Raw genomic sequence first — 9,037 nt, forward strand, 5'->3', positions numbered from 1 at the left:
CTGCAACCTCCCCGTCCCGGGTTCAAGCGATTCTCCTGCCTCAGCCTCCTGAGTAACTGGGATTACACCCATGTGCCACCACGCCTGGCTAATTTTTGTATTTTGTGCCTGAGATGGGGTTTTACCGTGTTGGCCAGGCTGGTCTCAAACTCACCCCAGGTGACCCGCCTGCCTCAGCCTTCCAAAATGCTGGGATTACGGGCACAGCCACCACACCCAGCCTTCAGCATTTCTTTATTTTTTCATCCATTAATCTGCTGATGGACAATTGGGTTGTTTTCACCTTCCGGCTGTTGTGCATCATGCTGCTAACATAGGTGCCATAGTCTGGATGTTTGTCGTTGAAATTTGATCCCCAGGGTTAGAGGGGGACCTGGTGAGGGGCGTTTGGGTCATGGGGGCAGATCCCTCATGAAGAAGCTAGTGCCCTCCCTTGGGGGTGAGTGAGTTCTTACTCTCTTAGTTCCTGGGAGAGCTGGGTGTTAAGAGAACCCCTCCAGCTTCCTTCTGCTTTCCCATGTGATCTCTTCACATGCTGGCGCCCCTTCATCTCCGCCATAAGTGGACGCCAGCTGAGGCCTTTACTAGATGCAGATGCCCGAAGTGGAACTTTCCAGCCATCAGAAGCATGAGCCAAATCAATCTTTTTTCTTTATAAGTGGCCCAGTCTCAGGTACTCTGCTCTAGCTACACAGCCGGACTAAGACAAGAGGTAAAATCGGCATCTGTTCGATCCCCTGCTTCCAGTTTTTTTGGGTATCTCATTGTGATTTTCATTTCCATTTCTCTCTTGACTCATGATGTTGTCTTATTTCCACCTCGATATCTTCCTTGGTAAAGTGTATGTTCTTGTAAAAATTCTAAGTTTTACATCTTACATTTAGATCTATGATACAATTTGAGTTAATTTTTGTATCAGGTATGAGATACAGGTTAAGGTTAATTTTTTTTCTTTTTTTTTTTAAGATGGAGTCTGGCTCTGTCGCCCAGGCTGGAGTGCAGTGGTGCGATCTTGGCTCACTGGAAGCTCCGCCTCCCAGGTTCCCGCCATTCTCCTGCCTCAGCCTCCCAAGTAGCTGGGACTACAGGTGCCACCACCTCACCTGGCTAGTTTTTTTGTATTTTCTTAGTAGAGATGGGGTTTCACCATGTTAGCCAGGATGGTCTCAATCTCCTGACCTCGTGATCCGCCCGTCTCAGCCTCCCAAAGTGCTGGGATTACAGACTTGAGCCACCACGCCCGGCTGAATTTTTTTTTTTTCTTTACCTTCACAGGTCCTGACATAAGGTTGGTTAATTTTTTGCATAATAAATATGCAATTGTCACAACACTGATATGGGTGTCCCCACCCAAATGGCACCTTGAATTGTGATAATTCCCATGTGTCAAAGGTGGGACCAGGCAGAGATCATTGAATCATGGGGTGATTTCCCCCATACTGTTCTCATGGTAGTGAATAAGTCTCGTGAGATCTGATGGTTTTATAAATGGGAGTTCCCCTGCACAAGCTCTCTTGCCCGCCGCTGTGTAAGACATGACATTGCTCCTCATTTGCCTTCCGCCGTGATTGTGAGGCCTCCCCAGCCATGTGGAACTGTGAGTCAATTAAACCTGTTTCCTTTATAAATTACCTAGTCTCAGGATGTCTTTTTTTTTTTTTTGAGACAGAGTCTCACTCTGTCACCCAGGCTGGAGTGCAGTGGGGCGATCTCAGCTTACCACAACCTCCACCTCCCGGATTCAAGCAATTCTCCTGCCTCAGCCTCCCAAGTAGCCGGGATTACAGGTATGTGCCACCATGCCCAGCTAATTTTGTATTTTTAGTGGAGACGGGGTTTCTCCATGTTGGTCAGGCTGGTCTCGAACTCCCAACTTCAGGTGATCTGCCCACCTCACCCTCCCAAAGTGCTGAGGTTACAGGTGTGAGCCACCATGCCCGGCCTCTTTTTTTTTTTTTTTTTTTTTGATACAGGGTCTCATTCTATCACCCAGGCTGGAGTATAGTGATGTGATCATGGCTCACTGCAGCCTCGACCTCCCTGGCTCAGGTAATCCTCCCAGCTCAGCCTCCTGAGTAGCTGGAGCTACAGGCAAATGCCACCACACCTGGCTAAGTTTTTGTATTGTTTTGTAGACATGGGGTTTCCCAATGTTGCCCAGGCTGGTCTTGAACTCCTGGTCTCAAGTGATATACCTACCTCAGGCTCTCAAAGTGCTGGCATTATGGGCATGAGCCACCAAGTCAAGCCAAAACTTGGTTCTTTTAAAAGATGCTGCTTAATTATTTTTCTTTTTTTCTTTCTGTCTTTTTTTTTTTTTTTTTTTTAATAGAGTTTTGCTCTTGTCACCCAGGCTGGAGTGCAGTGGCATGATCTCAGTTCACTGCAAACTCTGCTTCCTGGGTTCAAGCAACTCTCCTGCTTCAGTCTCCCAAGTAGCTGGGATTACAGGTACGCACCACCACACCTGGCTAATTTTTGTATTTTTAGTAGAGACAGGGTTTCACCATGTTGGCCAAGCTGGTCTCAAACTCCTGACCTCAAGTGATCCACCCACCTCAGCCTCCCAAGGTGCTGGGATTACAGAAGTGAGCCACTGTGACTGGCCACGTAATTCTTTTTCTTATCTTATTGCAAGAAACTTCCAGCAAGAGTGGACCACCTTGCCTTATTCCAGGTATTGAGAGGAAAGCATCAGTTTTGACTATTTGGTAGGTAGCTGGCTATAGGGTTTTGGCCGACGCACTTGGTTACAGTAAGGAAGTTTCTTTACATTCCCAGTTTTAAGTGGTTTTTGTCATTAACAGGTGTTGAATTTGTCAAATGCTTTTTCTTCATCAATTGCTATGATTACATGGCTTTTCTTTTTTATTCTGTTAGTAAGCTGGATTATATTAATTGATTTTCAAATGTTAAACCAGCCTTGAATTCAAAGGAAAAAAACCCCACTTGGTTGTAATGTATTAATCTTTTTTTGTATTGCTAGAGTTGATGAGCTAATATTATATTGAGGATTTTTGCATGTATGTTCATGAGACATGTGGGTCTATAGTTTTCTTATACTGTCGTTGTCAAGTTTTGTATCAGGTTAATGCTAATCTTGTAAAATGAGTTGGGATTTCCTCCTCTTCTATTTTCTGGAAGAGATTATGTAGTAGTTCTGTGGCGTGATCTCGGCTCACGGCAACCTCCGCCTCCCGGTTCAAGTAAATCCCCTGCCTCAGCCTCCCAAGTAGCTGGGATTACAGGTGCATGCCACCACACCTGGCTAATTTTGAATTTTTAGTAGAGACAGAGTTTCTCCATGTTGGCCAGGCTGATCTCAAACTCTCGACCTCAGATGATCCACCTGCCTCGGCCTCCCAAAGTGTGGGGATTACAGGCATGAGCCACCGCACCCAGCCCAAATATTGAGTATAATTTCTAATGGAACTAGGCCTACAGTTTTCTCTTTCATAAAATTGTAAACTAAAGTTTCAATCCTTTTTAATAGATACAGGACTGTTGCAATTATCTATTTCTTCTTGGGTGAGTTTGGGTTAAGTTATGTGCTTTTCAGGAATTGATCCATTTCATTGAAATTGTTGAATTTGTGTGTACAGAGTTGTTCATGGTATTCCTTTATTATTTTCATCATGTCTATGGGATCCATAGTGATGTTTTGTTTTACTTCTGATACTGGTCATTTGTATTCTCTGTCTCTCTCTCTCTCTCTCTGTGAATCTGGCTAGAGTCTTATTAATTTTATTGATTTTTTTTTTCCAAATAACCAGCTTTAGTTTCACTGATTTCTCTATTGTTTTTATTTTCCATTTTATTGATTTCTGCTCTTTATTATCTCCATCCTTCTGCTTCCTTTGGTTTTATCTTTCCTTTCCTTTTCTAGCTTCTTAAGGAGGAAGCTTATATTATGGATCTGAGACCATTCTTCTGTTCTCATATAAACACTTAATGCTATAAAATTCCCTCTAAACCACGCTTTAGCTGCACCTCACATATTTTGATATGTTGTATTTTCATTGTTGTTACATGTGTTCTAATTTTCTTTGAGACTTCTTTGATTTCTAGGTTATTTAGAAGTGTGTTGTTTAATGTCCAAATATTTAGGGAGTTTCTTTTTTTGTTATCTATTTCTTTTCTTTCTTTCTTTTTTTTTTTTTTTTTTTGAGTCGGAGTTTCACTCTTGTTGCCCAGGCTGGAGTGCAGTGGCGCAATCTCAGCTCACCGCAACCTCTGCCTCCTGGGTTCAAGCAAGTCTCCTGCCTCAGCCTCCCAAATAGCTGGGATTACAGGCATGTGCCACCGTGCCCAGCTAATTTTGCATTTTTAGTAGAGATGGGGTTTCTCCATGTTGATCAGGCTGGTCTTGAACTCCCGACCTCAGGTGATCTGCCTGCCTAGGCCTCCCAGAGTGCTGGGATTACAGGCATGAGCCACCAAGCCTGGCTGTTATCTATTTCTAATTTAATATTGCTATAGTCAGATAATATATTTTGAGTTCCAGTTTTTTAAATGTTTCAAGGTTTGCTTCATAACCTAGGGTGTAATCTGTATTTGTGAATGTTCTATGGACACTTGAGGAGAATGTGCATTCTGCACTAGTGGAAGGAAGTGTTCTACAAATTTTAATTGGGTCAGTTTGATTTTTTTTTTTTTTTTTTTTTTTTTTTGAGGCAGAGTCTCACTCTGTCGCCCAGGCTGGAGTGCAGTGGTGCAATCTCGGCTCACTGCAACCTCCACCTCACAGGTTCAAGCAATTTTTCTGTCTCAACCTCTCGAGTAGCAGGGATTACAGGCACGCGCCACCACACCCGGCTAATTTTTGTATTTTTAGTAGAGATGGGATTTCGCCATGTTGGCCAGGCTGGTCTCAAACTCCTGACCTCAGGTGCTCCGCCTGCCTCGTCCTCCCAAAGTGCTGGGATTACAGGTGTGAGCCACCGCACCTGGCGATTGAAGGTATTTTTCAATTCACCTATTTCTTTTCTTATTTTTTGTTTGTTTTATCAATTCCTGAGAGAGGAATGTTGGAGACCCCAACTATAATAATGGCTTTGTACATTTTTCCTTTCAGTTCTATCTGTTTTTGTATAATATATTTTCTTTTTTTTTGTCTTTTTTTTTTTTTTTTTTTTCCTTTTTGTGGAGAACGGGGTCTCGCTGTATTACCCAGGCAGGTCTCGAACTCCTGGGCTCAAGCTATCCTCCTGCCTCTGCCTCCCTGAGAGCTGGGATTACAGGCGTGAGCCACTGCGCCCGGCTGTATAATATATTTTCAAGTTCTGTTGTTGGGTACATAGACATTTAGGTACATATGTCTCTTGGTGAATTGACCTTCTAATTATTATGCAATGTCCCTCTATCCCTGGTAATTTTGCTTCCTCTATGGTTTACTTTGATATTAATTTAGCCACAACCACATTGGTGCTTATAGTGTAAAAGCGCCAATCAAAATTAGCCACCAATTTTGATTGGTGTTTATATAGTATGTTATTTTCTATCCTTTTGTTTTTAACCAACGTGTATAGTATTTGATATAAGTTTCTTAGAGGCAGCTATAATTGGGTCATAGATTTTAATCTATTTATCTTTTTGGGGATTTTTGGTATGTGTAGGCTATTTACATTTAATGTAATTATTATATGTTTGTATTTCGGTCTACCATTTTATTATTTATTTTCTTTTCTTTTTTTTTTTTTTTTTGAGACAGAGTCTCGCTGTGTCGCCCAGGCTGGAGTGCAGTGGCCGGATCTCAGCTCACTGCAAGCTCTGCCTCCCGGGTTCACGCCATTCTCCTGCCTCAGCCTCCCGAGTAGCTGGGACTACAGGCGCCCGCCACCTCGCCCGGCTAGTTTTTGTATTTTTTTAGTAGAGACGGGGTTTCACCGTGTTAGCCAGGATGGTCTCTATCTCCTGACCTCGTGATCCGCCCGTCTCGGCCTCCCAAAGTGCTGGGATTACAGGCTTGAGCCACCGCGCCCGGCCTATTTATTTTCTTTTTTCTTTTTTTTTTTTTTTTGAGACGGAGTCTCACTCTGTCGCCCAGGCTGAGTGCAGTGACCGGATCTCAGCTCACTACAAGCTCCGCCTCCCGGGTTTATGCCATTCTCCTGCCTCAGCCTCCCGAGTAGCTGGGACTACAGGCGCCGCCACCAAGCCTGGCTAGTTTTTTGTATTTTTTAGTAGAGACGGGGTTTCACCGTGTTCGCCAGGATGGTCTCCATCTCCTGACCTCGTGATCCGCCTGTCTCAGCCTCCCAAAGTGCTGGGATTACAGGCTTGAGCCACTGTGCCTGGCCTATTATTTATTTTCTATTTGTCTCTTCTCCTTTTCCCTCTCTGCTTTCCTTTTCACGCCTTTTTATTGATTATTTGAATATTAGTGTTCCATTTTAACTTATTAGGTTTTTGTTGTTGTTTTGTTTTGTTTTTTGAGAAAGAGTCTTGCTCTGTCACCCAGGCTGGAGCACAGTGGTGCAATCTAACTCACTGCAACCTCCACCTCCTGGGTTCAAGAGATTCTTGTGCCTCAGCCTCCCAAGTACTTGGGATTATAGGCATGTACCACCACGCCTGGCTAATTTTGTATTTTTCGTAGAGACAGGGTTTCACCATGTTGGTCAGGCTGGTCTCGAACTCCTGGCCTAAAGTGATCCACCTGCCTCGGCCTCCCAAAGTGCTGGGATTACAGGCGTGAGCCACCGCACTCAGCTTAGGGTTTTTAAAAGTAGAGTTTTGTGTGTGTGTTCGCGGAGGGGTGGGATGGGGGTTATCTAGGGATTAAAATAGGTAGATTTCTTTTCATTGTTTGTGTGTGTGTGTGTGTGTGTGTTGTTGTTGTTTGTTTGAGACAGAACCTTGCTGCGTTGCCCAGGCTGGAGTGCAGTGGGGCAATCTCGGCTCACTGCAGCCTCTGTCTCCCGGGTTCAAGCAATTCTCCTACCTCAGCCTCCCGAGTTGCTGGGATTACGGTATGTGCCACCACGCCCGGCAAATTTTTTTTTTTTTTGAGACGGGGTCTTGCTCTGTCGCCCAGGCTACAGTGCAGTGGTGCAATCTTGGCTCACTGCAAGCTCCGCCTCCCAGGTTCACCCCATTCTCCTGCCTCAGCCTCCCTAGTAGCTGGGACTACAGGCACATACCACTATGCCCAGCTAATTTTTTGTATTTTTAGTAGAGATGGGGTTTTACCATGTTAGCCAGGATGGTCTCGATCTCGTGACCTTGTGATCCGCCCACCTCAGCCTCCCAAAGTGCTGGGATTACAGACGTGAGCCACTGCGCCCAGCCACTCCCAGCTAATTTTTATATTTTTAGTAGAGATAGGCCAGGCTGGCCAGGCTGGTCTCGAACTCCTGGCCTCAGTGATCCACCTGCCTCAACCTCCCAAAGCACTGGGATTACAGGTGTGAGCCACAGCACCCAGCCTAAAATAGGTGGATACCTAAGTTGATATCATAATCTATGTCAAATTAATATTTACCACTTCCAGTGGCATGTAGAAACCTCACCACCATATTGTCTCTTTACCCTCTTGCCTTTATATTGTAACTGTCCTAGGTATTAGATCTAAATACATTTAAAAAATCCCACTACACAATGTAATAGCATTTTTCTTTCAACCATCATACACATTTTAAAGAACTTAGACAGAAATATCTATTTACCTAGATATTTCCAATTTCTTTTGCTCTTCCTTCATCCTTCCTGAAAAATATTTTTGCTGGATTGACCATTTCTGGGTTGAGAGTTCCTTTCTTTTTCAGGACTTTAAAAATATTGTTCTGCCAGGTATGGCAGCTCATGCCTGTAATCCCAGAACTTTGAGCCCAGGAGTTCAAGACAAGCCTGGGCAACATAGTAAAACTTCATGTCTTCAAACAAAATTAAAAATAAAAATTGGCCGGGTGTGATGACTCACACCTGTAATCCCAGCACTTTGGGAGGCCGAGGCGGGCGGATCATGAGGTCAGGAGTTCAAGACTAGCCAAGCAATCCTCCCTCCCCAGCCTTCCTGGTAGCTGCGACTATAGGCACGCACCACATACTAGGTTAATTTTTAATTTTTTTGTGGAGATTGGGTCTCGCTATGTTGCCCAGGCTGGTCTTGAACTTCTGACCTCAAGCCATCCTCCACCTCAGCCTCCCAAAGTACTAGGATTACAGGCGTGGGCCACTGTGCCCAGCCAGATGTTTTTGTTTTTGTTTGTTTTTTGAGAAGGAGTTATGCTCTTATTGCCCAGGCTGGAGTGCGGTAGTGCAATCTAGCTCACTGCAACCTGCACCTCCTGGGTTCGAGTAATTCTCCGGCCTCAGCCTCCGTAGTAGCTGAGATTACAGGCATGCGCTACCACGCCTGACTAATTTTGGTATTTTTGGTAGAGATGGGGTTTCTCCATGTTGGTCAGGCTGGTCTCAAACTACTGACCTCAGGTGATCTGCCCCCCTCAGACTCCCATATTGCTAGGATTACAGGTGTGAGCCCCCGTGCTCAGCCCAGCCAGTTTTTGGTAGTTTTATTATGACGTCATTTCTTGGTGTGTGTTTTTCTGTTTTGTGTTGGTTTGGTTTTTTGAGACAGAGTCTCACTCTGTTGCCCAGACTAGAGTGTAGTGGCGTGATGTTGGCTCACTGCAACCTCTGCCTCCCAGGTTCAAGTGATTCTCCTGCCTCAGCCTCCTGAGTAGCTCGGACTACAGGTGTGCACCACCACACCCAGCTAATTTTGTATTTATAGTAGAGACGAGGTTTCACCATTTTGGTCAGGCTGGTCTCGAACTCCTGACCTCTTGATCTGCCTGCCTCAGCCTTTCAAAGTGCTGGGATTACAGGCATGAGCCACCGTGCCCAGCTGGTGTAGTTTTTTTTTTTTTTTTTTTAAAGCTTAACCTATTTTAGTTTCCCTTCATGTATTAGTCAGGGTTCTCTAAAGGGACAGAAGTAATAGATGAATGTATGAAGACAGTTGATTAGGAGAACAGACTCACACCATCACAAGTTGAAGTCACACAATAGGCCATCTGCAAGCTGAGGAGCC

The sequence above is a fragment of the Piliocolobus tephrosceles genome, chromosome 14, assembly GCF_002776525.5.
Source record: "Piliocolobus tephrosceles isolate RC106 chromosome 14, ASM277652v3, whole genome shotgun sequence".
NCBI lineage: Eukaryota > Metazoa > Chordata > Mammalia > Primates > Cercopithecidae > Piliocolobus > Piliocolobus tephrosceles.